Here is an 11,636-nt window from a genome sequence, read left to right as displayed (position 1 = left end):
AATTAAGCATATTGTCATGGTGATGGCGGCGATCTGTAGGACAGAGATAAGCTACGTCAAATCGCTGTTTGGTCACAAACGAGAAGCTCCACAGCAGGACTCAAAAGCGGAGGTCTTTTTTTTTTTAGCCTGGCGGAACGTGTTCTGAGTTGAAGGAACTCATTTTTCCATGCATCTCTGCCATATATCTCGAGTTATGTTCGTTTGAGAAAAAGCATGCATCTGCATTTTGTGCTGAAAATGTCAAAATAATGAGAATTGCTGTAATTAATTATGGTAAATCACATTTTTCTGCGTAAAACTAAAATAAATCAAATATGCATTTTATTTATATTCAAATTTGTTTGTGTTATTGTGCAGTTTTTTTACATTTAAGCACTTATTAAGCACATTGTGAACTATGTTCCAGTACCAGTTGAATTTCATAAAGGTCAACAGCATCAATATAAAATATAAATTATCTCTATAGTAATGGATTCAGCTTGCTTTTCCTTCACATTCAGCCAGTTACTGACACACAGCAGTTTATTTTAGTGGTAGAATCTTTAATGAAAAAAAAAACACTACCATAGTAAATCTTTCAACTATTAAACTCAATTTTAAAAGATAAAAAGGGGGGTTAAGGCACGTAGGAAAGGAAACATGACAAACTCATGCTTTACAGAGGCAGCTACAATGTGTGTGTCTGTGTGAAAGAGAGAGAGAAGAGGAGGGAGATGTAAGACAGTAAAAGTTAGTTCTGAGATTAAATGCATATTCAGACTTCCCAAGTCTCCAGGAAGCTGCGGGAGTTTACCGCTTATCAATAACGGCTCCCTGATGCCTGTAAGTCATATAAAATCTCCCGGAATCTAGAATTAGTGGCCCAAGAGTGAACACAAACGCGAATGCAGAAGACACAGACTTTTTCCCCCAAATGCATGTGTGAAAGAGAAGGAGAGAGAGGGAAAGCGCATACAAAACAGAGAAGGTTCTGATTGGCCTGTTCTCTGCAAAGAGCCTGTGAGTCAGCCAATTAGCGTTCAGTGAGTAAGAGAAGGAGCATCATGGCTCCCATTAAAACTCATTTTACCTCTGACTAATCTAAAGTATACATATCCATGTCTGGTAAAAGTAAAACATAATGGAAGTCATTTTTTTTCTTATATGTGAAGAAAGTGTTTATTAGCTTATTAAAACACCAGCATTACAATAAATACAAACAGCAATTTTACAAAAAGCAGAGTTTTTACAGCCCTGTTTTTCTTAAAACATCTCCTAATCTCACCTCATCTGAGATTAATAGAGTTCTAGAGTTCTCATCATATCAACACCTTGTTTGGTAAATTGGTAAATGTGGTAAATCAAGTGAGCTGCTGATGGAACTGAACATATACACATGCTGGCTGTGGGCATCCAGAAGAAAACTTGGACTACACTTTGTTCTTCAGCTTGGCTCACCGGATATAACATACTTAGTTAAAAATGAGAATTCCTTGTTATGTTTTACTGTATGTATGTTTATTTGCATCTGTTCAAATTATACTGTATGTGGTGCTTTTTTCAGATAAATAGATTAGTGTAATTTGCTTTGGTGCCTAAAACCTTTGCACAGTACTGTGTATATTATATTTATATTTATTTATTTATTTTATTTATTTAATTTCCTTTTTTTGGAAGGGGATTAGGGGGCACCTCCCTGAAATTAATACATTTTTGCATGTCTGCATATTTCAAAATAAGTAAAAGTTAATCTACCTTCTGAACTCAGCAGTAGCAATAACATATATTAAAAAGACTTTGTAAATAGAGTGGATTAGGACAGAAAGTTGAAAAGTTGAAGAAAAATGATTAATTAAAATAAATAAGGTTTCCAGATTATTCATGTCTGTTAACACATTAACGCTGGCAGCACTTGTCATAATACGTTACTATTGAGCCATCTTGTAATAGAGTGTTTAGACTATATTTTCTTTAAGATTTGAAAATGACTCTCTGAGCTTCCATTCAGATGCTGTTTTGACACATTTAAAGAGATGCATTAGATATCTCTGACAGGCATTGTTAAATATTGATAAGGGGCATGAGTAACCCCCTCCCCTTTCCTCTCCCCGACTTTGCCTGGGTCTCTGGCACTGCATGGTAGTTCACATTTTCCCTCTGATACAGCCTCATTCAAAGTCAGATTAAATTAGGCTAAAACTGTCTCAGCGAGGCCCCGCGGTGACAGAAGATGGCCCGGGCTAGGGGAAGCTGCACGGTCTCCAGCCAGGCCTGCCTTTCCTCTCAGCTCCCATCAATATTGCATTAGGTAACCCAAGAAGCAAACTGTTCCTTTCCCCCTCCAGTCGGCTACCCTACAGGTTTGCTGAGTCTCTGTCTCGTCAAACGTGCAAAGAAAGCCAAAATCATCCCGCCGCCATGCCGCTCCACCCCCCCACCCCCCCTCAAATAACCCCTCCTCGTTCAGGACGACAAAAATCAATCATTCCATTCTCTCCGGATGGCCGCCCATTCTGAAAAGAGCCCCGTCCGAAGTGAAATAGACACTTTCTGCTGCTAGATCCCAGCCTATGATAGATTTGTGACAGCAGGTTAGCTGTTTAGAATGGATGCGCACCTCTTATGGCTGCTAATCACTTTCATTTCACATTGCCTTCACACAAGACCAGATTTATTTCCCCTCAGATAAGCACAGGACACTCTGTAAGGCAAGGTCTGATCCTTTTAAGTCAATTTACTACATTATTAATACTGTTTTTTATGTTATCACAGTAGCTTTGGGTGTTTTCGGAATCAATGTATGTTTGTAACATGCTACCAGTGATGTATTAAGGTTGTAGCCCTTTCTACAGACTCTCTATAGTCAATCTACAGTCAACTTTGTACCTGGATTTCAGTGTGTTACAATTATAATTTATCTAATTTTATCCTCTGTTACCTGTATGTGCAAGTTTATGCTGTATATCGTCTCATTTCAGAGATGCATCAGTGAGTTACCTTCACCATCTACTTCTTTAGAAACCTCTGCTTCATGCTTTAATGCAGTATTATGTTGAATCTAACCTTATATACAGTATAACAGCTTCAAAATATCATTTCAATGCTTCAGTGGTATGTAATACAGATAATAGTAGCTATATCTTTATATGCTAATATTTGATAATGTATGTAACTTTGGAGAAACACTCACAACAACTGCATAACGTTGTGTAACCCAAAACATATTAATGTAAATCACAACTGCTGTATTTCTCTATGGCCTCAGTCCACATGCTTCTTTCACTTCCGTGGTTTTGTTTGTCTCTCAGCTTGTGCAGAAATGCATGTGTAAATCATGTTATTCTTATCTTTACACTCGTACATCTTCTGTTTCAAATATGTCTCGTTACAGAGGGTACTTGAGAGTGGTTCAGAAGCTATGAAAAGGTAATATTTGATGAATAGCTATACAATGACACAAAATCAATAGACAGGCAATTTATGTGCTTTTCTTTTGTTTGACGTAACATTTTTTTAGGCATACTTCTTTGACACTGTAGATAAGTTGGATTAGCATGACATAAAATGACCTGAAATACAAATACAGAAAGTGAGCATGGTGGAATAATGTGGATGCGTCCACTGTATATCCATTCTCCTCTCTACACCATTCATCATTGGTCAGTTTCAGATATCATTTGGGTGGTAGATTATTATTATCAACACAGTGGTGACACTGACATGGTACAGTGAAAGTAGTGGGCTTATATTTACATTTACTTTTGTTAGATACTGTGGGTGGTGATGCTTTTTGCGATGTAATCTTGCAATGTAATTCTTTTTTCACTTCAGTGTTTTTGTGTCTCTCAGCTTGTGCAGAAATGCATGTGTAAAGCATGTCATTCTTGGCAAAAGGCTCTTTTAGTAGTTCAGAAGCCATAAAAAAATTAATATTTAAGGAATAGCTGTAAAATTACACAAAATCAACAGATATTAGGCAATAGATGTGCTTTTTTTTTGTTTAAAGCAACTTTTTTTTCAGGTATACTTTTTTTTTTTGACATTGATGTTGCAATGCCTCAACAAATGCCCCAGTGCCTTTACTGATTATTGATTATTTTTTGAATATTTCAGAGTTTAATTTCAAGTTAAAGCAGTACAATCTCTTACTAGTATTGTAAAAGAATCATCTTAATAGTAAGCTGTTGTGAAATCTTCAATTACACATACAGCATGCAGCCTTCAGCATATTTTGTGTCATACACCATTTCTGAGTGTTTTCTAGGCCTTGGAAACCATAAACTGTTCAAATGAAGACTGCATTCATTTACATTGTAGCATCAGTGCAAACTTCTCATGACTATCTGACACTCGTCAGCTTTGAGGACGTGTTATCCGGTCGCACATCCACTCTCTACTGAGAGACAGCAATGCTCCTACTGTCGAAAGAATCAAACCAAATTAGGGACGTCACGGTAATATATGCTCTGGCATATGTATTATTTAAAGCATGTGAAACAGAAGAGTGAGGAGAAAATCCACAGAACTCCAGTCATTTTCCAGTGGCGGTTTGAATATTGATGCGGGAGAAGAGCGGAGTTGATAACACAGAAAGGGAGTAAGTGAGCGGCTCCTCCTCCCTCTAAAAGATTTGAAGTGATAGCACGGTTTTCAGGCGAGTGGGGGAGAGAAGCAAGGCAAAGCTGACAGAAATTAGAATCAAACAGCATTAAAGGGCGAAGGGGGGAAGCGGCAGCTCCCTCCACTGCTGAGAATGACAGCACGAGAGCTCCGCTGCAGGGCTATAAATGGCTCTTTCATTACTCCGGTCATTAGGGCCATGCTTTCTGTCCACATTGGAGTCTAATGAGTCTGAATGGCTTAAAAAGAGAGTCTAAGAGGCGGAATCTGCACCATTAAATACTGCTGTTGACACTAGCTTATCACAGCCCTGAAGGCAGTTAAACAAGGTACGTTTTAGACACAACAACAATGAATTAGTATAGAATCAACACAGCAATTTATGCACAGGCTTGGCAAAAGTCATTGGATAGCAGTGTGTAAGTTGTTCATGAATAGTTAAGGAACACCCACATCTGTATACAGCGTTGAGAAATCGTATTTGTCACCCTACAGATTTCTTTTGCTTTTGCCTTTTTATCATACTTACGTTTCATTTATTAAGTAAAAAAAAATAAAAAATCTAATCTACCAATCTGGTCCTGTTTGGAAACGTATTTGCCCCCTGAACCTAATAACTTGGTGGTGTCAGCCTTGGTGGTAACAAATGCAATCAAGCATTTGGAGGAACTGCTGGTGCTTCGGGTCATTGTCCTGCTGCAAAACCAAAGCACGCCTGAGCTTAAGGTCACAAACTGATGGACAGACATTCACCTTCAGCAAAAAAGCAATAAATAAATAAAAATAAAAAAAAAATTGACAAGGTGGCAAATACTTTTTTCATGTCACTGTAGGTTTGGAGGTATTATCTTGTGAGTGACATTGAGCACTGCCCAGTATGCACATGGTTTGAATTTGTGTGTGGGCATTTAACATTCCTTGATCCACAGTGTATGACACATGTAAATCGAGAATCACATTACAAGGACACATATGCAACTACACACACACAAAAAAAAAAAGACAAATTATGTTTTATATTTTTATAGTTCTCCAACCTCCAAACTCTTAAAGTAGTTCAGAGGTGCTGAGCACTTCGGTTCCCTGCTTCTCTTTCACCCTGAGCTACAATTCATCCCAACCAATTGTGTCAAATAATCAAAAAAATCCTCTCAGAGGTTTGTGATGGCACACACTCAATTGCATATGTGCTACTTCATAGTTTATAAGTCTTCAATGTTAATCTACAATATAGCAAATAATACAATTTAAAATAAATATAATATTAATGAGAATATAAGTCCAAACATTGACTGGAACTGTAAGTTATATGGTGCTCCTCAACAATGTTTCTGTCTTTTTCTTTTTGGATTTATAATATTGTTGTTCAAGCAGAATTCTCCTCTTCGTTGCTGTAACAGATCATACTCTACTCTCATTTTGATTATATTAGTTTATTATAGCTTATCTGCCATCATTCCACAAGTTTAATGCAAAGTAAACAAAGACACCCGTGTTTGCTGTTATGAAAAATAATAGCATAGGTGGATAGCATAGGTGCACATCAAAAAGTGTGAGTAAAGTCCCTAGAAGTCTTGAGAAAATTGAGTAGTATGTGTTGTTGGGTGACTATGAGCCTAAAAACAGCTTTAAAACGATGACAGTTCTTTCTTGTCTTAATAGTGCTAATTCTACATACAGTTCTGTGTCTCTCACGAAGGTGCGGAGGTGAGAATTGTGTCTGTGATCAGTTTAACTGTGTGTGCATGTAACAGATCACTTTTAACTTCTCCAGCGCAGAGGGTAATTTCCTCTATAAGGGGTTTGAAAGACATCAGAGTGCGAGCTGCTGGATTTCGCCCGCAGACTTTCCTCAGGCAACAGACTGACTAGTGGAACACGCTCACGGCAATCCTAATCTTGCTCTGGGATGCTCGCTTGACATGAAAGACTATTTTTTACACATTATCCAGGTTTAGAGCACTTTCTTCTCAAGGTCTCTTCTCTTCTTCCCTGTGAACAGAAGCACTCTGACAGTTTAGCATTCCAAGTCTGTACCAGCTCGCTCTCCTCTGCGCTCAGGTTCCTCCGCTTCATGACATTTGACGTTTAGATCATTCTGGCGGTATCTAGACAAAGACGAACACAAATCCGCATCTAAACAGTTCCCAAGTTTGAGTCTCCTGCTGTTGTGGACGTGGTTCGGTTGGTTTTGCTCAGAGGTGGAAAAAGTACTGAAAAATTTTACTTTGCTAAAATTCTACTCAAGTAAAAGCTAAAGTACCTATCTAAAAATCTACTCGAATAAAAGTAAAAAAGTACTCAATTTAAAATTGACTTTGAGTGAAAGTTACATAGTTACTTTTAATTATTTTATGTAAAAAAGTACAACAAATAAATTAAAATAGTTTTTAATGAACTATTATTCCACCTAATCATTTGGACCTTTCAGGCAGTACTTGTTCAGAGCACCCCATAAAACATTTTCAAGAACAAGTGGCATAGGTTTCTATGATCCATTTTTTTTTCTTTACTGTTAAAAGGTTATGGTCATATAGGTGACTATAAACTGTATTCTCATAGTTTAACAGGTCGTTATTTTTTTTTACTTGCCGTTGCTATTCTTTAACTGCTATGTACCTGTTTCTTTTTAACATTCAAGCAGATTGTTTAATGATAAAAATACTTTCCACGCCAATTTTTTTTTTTTTTTAATTCAGACAATTGTTTTTTTTTTTTCCCAGCATTTTATTTTTTACTCAGTAACGGAGAGTTTTCCAATGTAGCGGAGTAAATTACTTGCGGCAAAATGTACTTGAGTAAAAGTAAAATTACCTATTTTAAAATCTACTCAATTACAGTAACGTGAGTAAATGTAATCCATTACTTTCCACCTCTGGTTTTGCTGGAGATAAACTTCGCTTGTGTCTGGTGTTGAATGTAGGGTCACAAAGTGTCTTTTTTAACGCTCTGACACAGAGATAAATGCAAATATACTTAAATATATTAGATGTGATGTTAAAGAGAGGGAAAATCACAGCAATAGGATATTTAATTTTCCTTTCTTTACAATAATTACAATAGCTATTGTTTTGTCTGTGGATCTAAACAGCATTAGGTTCATTATATAACACTGAAGGCTCTAGCTTGCGTCTGCGTTAGATGAACATTAAACTGATGATAGCATCATCTTCTTATGTGAAACCAAGCTAAATTATTTATAGGTACACTCAGTGAAACGTTCTTAGACGTGAAAGCACAGTGTAGGTTCTACTATAGACTCCAATGACACGTCACCTAATTACCTATCCAATCAGCTGTTCCCTTTCCAGCTGGTCATTCTTCCCCACCTCCTTCCCCATCGCCTCCAGGTTGGTCCTGTTTGGTTGCCCGGGGGTTGGCTCCACCCTGTCTTCAATGTAGGACAGGATCTGCAGAGCCCAGATGTATCAGTCCTGGGCCAATGACGGGGCCTACGCCAACGACTCTACTAGAAGAGACTGTTTCTATATATAACTTCTTTAAAATATACATGTACTTTGTTTTGCTAAAAATGTTAAAACATCAAATCGTTCAACTAACAAATTTGCTTCCGGCGTCATAATAGTAGAGCTTTGGCTCAAGCCACAAATTTCTAATTTGGTCAGATAATACAATGACCCAACCTTTATGCTAATGCTATATTCTGCTAGCTTCCATACACGCTAATGACAATGCTTCTGAACATTTTCGGAAAAATATTCATAGATTTATTTGTGACTGAAAATGAACAAAAATCCAAGTTTAAATCTTTTCACTTTTGTTGACTCTATATTCAGCCTATTTTTAGTTCATAGGCTTGTCTCTGTACTTCTTTGCAAACTCTAGCCTGGCCTTCCTACCTTCCAATTTATCTTGTTAATAGATAATAAAAGTATTTAGCAAAAATGAATTAAATCTTCACTCCTGTTCTCTGGAGTTTGTTGCTGATATCATTAGCAGTTGTTTTAAGGTATTTCTTTTTATAGCACTCAATGTTTCTGTCGTCACCTGCAGTGCTTTTCCTTGATCCACCTGTCTGACATCTGCTGCTTAGTACACCAGTGACGACTTTCTTCTTCAGGACATTCCAAACAGTTGTACTGGCTATAGACAATTTTTTGTGCAATGGCTCGGATTGACAGCTTTATAATTGTTTTTTTATCACCCATGGACAGCTTTTAGATTTTTATTTTGGGTACTTTGGTTATTTGAATAGTTAATGTATTAGGACACACCTGAAAGGTACATGTTACAATACTATTACTCAGAAGAAAAACGGGTGGGTGCTATCTTCTGAACTGTGTCTCAGGTATCAGACCCAGATGTAAATAATTGGAAATAAAAGCTGAAATGTTAATCTCTTAATTATTTTTTGCAAAAACTTGCAGTCTGCAGTAGGCCCTTAATGTTTCAATATTTTTTTGAGGGGACTGTACTTTGTGTATTTTATTTGTGTATTAACAAATAAAATGAAAGCTGACATAACATGAAATACCATGGGTTTATACTTTCTGTAAGAAAGTACAAATATGTATATTTTAAATTCTAGAAATCACTAAGCTTCTTCTGAAAAGTTTGCCACTGCAGATTTTACATTAGAATTGATTTATTTGAGATTATTTTGTATTAGGATTGTTTAATCATAAAGCTGACCAGTGGGCGAACCTGATCCTTAAATACATGCTTATGTCCATGATTCTATGTTTCTTCTTCTCTTTTTTTTTATATTCTATCAAGATTTGATCTTCCTGGTAGATATATTAACACACATATCAAGTGCACCCCGTTGTTTTTGTAATAGATCTTTATGAGGTGAATCAGGGTTGCGTGTGGACTTCTGCATGTACATGCGTTCCTCAGTATCTTGAGGGAAATCAGTTTAATTTGGTCTGTGAATTTTTTCTCGATTCATGCAGAGCAGCAAGAGCACAGAGAACATGATACTCCCTGTAGTGCTGGACTGTATGACACATGTTCACATTATGGACAATGCAGCTTTGGGCAGGTTTTAATAAGTCAGTGAGAAGGATAAGCAACCAATACAGTCATGGAAGTGAATGGGCTTACAGGCTCAGGTGGCCTGTGTTTTATTTAATAGACATAATTTCAAGCCTTCTGATAAAGTTACAGTATCAGTAAAATGTTAAGACACAACTGATTGAATGGTTTTATGCCTTGAATGTTTGGTACAGACAATGTGTGAACTAGTTAGTTTATTATCTTTCTTAAAAAAAAAAAATCAATAATATCCAAAAGACTGTAAAACAGCGTAAAATAAAATAAAAATAATTATTAAAATTTATTTTGGACCTGTTCTTGGGTCATGTGTACTGACAAAAGTCATGCGTGTGGTCGGTGTGGCGCAGTGGCACTGTGGATAACACCACTATTTGCCAGTGAGCTAACTACCACGTCATGTGAGAGACTGAATGCTGCGCTACACCAATAAGAGTCCTTGGGCAAGACTCTCAACACTACATCGGCCCACCTCTGTAATAGAAATAACCTCGTAAGTCGCTCTGGATAAGAACAAAACTATTGGGACACCTGCTTATTAGCTAGTTCTTTTGAAATCAATTCATTAAAATCAAATAATCTTAACAGAGTTTGTCCTGTTATTATTGAAGTAATTGCCTCTGCTCTTCAGTAAAATGTTTGGTACCACTTTAAAATAAGGCTCCTTTATAAAAGGTTGATAACAAGTTTATAAATGTGTTTATTAATGGTTATTATTAGCTTAAAAACTATTAATAAGCAGTCACAATACACAAATAGGAAACACAACATTGACCTGTCATGTACCAAATAGTGATTCCACAGTAATTTTTACTGTTAAACCATAAACATATCTTACTAGAGGCATGGACATTTATGTTAATAAATTTATTAGTTTTTCCTCTAATGACATATTAGCTGCGGTCCAATCTGAAGGGAGCTGCCCAACTAGGCAGCATTTTCAGGCAGCATAGGCACGCTCCCGAGAAAAGGACTGTCCCATTCGGAAGGTAGCATGTGCTGCCTACCTGGGCAGCTGCCTTATTTTACCCCGATTCTGAAGGCAGCGTGAGATGTATCCTTCACGGCGAAGGCAATCCCATGATGCATTTCACCAGATCAGAGTTCCAGCGCTCAGATTTAAAAACATGGCGGACGGAGCCGGCACTGCCACGGAGTTTCTGTACAAATGTAAGTAATTCCCTCCTGTATTTCCACTCACCGCTGCGTGGGTTTATCAAACTAGCATATTTTAGACTGTTTTAAGTTGTTTTCCATCGTTGTTTTCGCCTGTACTTTATTTAATGTAAGACCTGACCGGCGGAAGCTACCGTTAGCTTATCACGCTAATTTACCGGGTAAGCTAACATGCATCTAGCCGACTTACAGAGTACCAAACGCGGCTGCAGCGCTGAGGAAACCCCCGCTAGGAAACAAAGATACCCTGGCCGTCCAGTATAAAAAGATTTAACTGTTTTAAGTCACTGTTACGTATAACTAAGTGATTTACTGTGTAAATAGTGTAAACGTGTAGAATAACCTGTAATTTAGTGATTTAATGCGTAAACAGTTTAATTGTTAGAGGGAATAACTAGATTTACCTGTAACTGAGTGATTAACTGTGTAAATAGTGGAATTATGAGCGTGTTCTCCATAAACCGCTGTTACTAATTCAGATTTATTTTTTCCACAGGGATGAACGTGGGCCGGGGAAGGTGAACTCTGGTCAGACCGGCTGGAGGCAGCGTTAGCTCCCTTTATGAATATAATTTTTTTTTCTTTGAATGTAATAAAGTTTTCTCTCTTAACATTATTTTTTGCTTGCTGTGTTTTTATAGTCACTATGCTTATTGTAGTATCACATCTGAACTAGTGGGTATGGGTAAATAAATAAATAAAAAGTTTATGAATCATGTGTTTTATGCAACTAAAAGGTAAAGATAAATTAGCTGACTGTGTATGAATGTACTATTGTGTGAAACGTAGCTTAGTTTGATAATTTAGCTCTGATGGCTCATACAAAATATTTATTATATTAT

General features: G+C 37.0%; 1 long non-coding RNA gene across 1 annotated transcript; it reads left to right on the top strand.

The window, feature by feature from the left end:
• The first annotated feature begins 10,512 nt into the window (after positions 1-10,512).
• On the top strand, positions 10,513-11,410 carry LOC125802469 (uncharacterized). Its single transcript, XR_007439606.1, has 2 exons — positions 10,513-10,788; positions 11,291-11,410. It is a non-coding gene; the product is annotated as an uncharacterized LOC125802469 (long non-coding RNA).
• Positions 11,411-11,636: the final 226 nt, after the last annotated feature.

Source organism: Astyanax mexicanus, chromosome 6, assembly GCF_023375975.1.
Source record: "Astyanax mexicanus isolate ESR-SI-001 chromosome 6, AstMex3_surface, whole genome shotgun sequence".
In the NCBI taxonomy this organism is placed as follows: domain Eukaryota; kingdom Metazoa; phylum Chordata; class Actinopteri; order Characiformes; family Acestrorhamphidae; genus Astyanax; species Astyanax mexicanus.
Note: the sequence above shows the minus strand (reverse complement) of the source record. Positions and strands in the feature narration are given on the sequence as shown.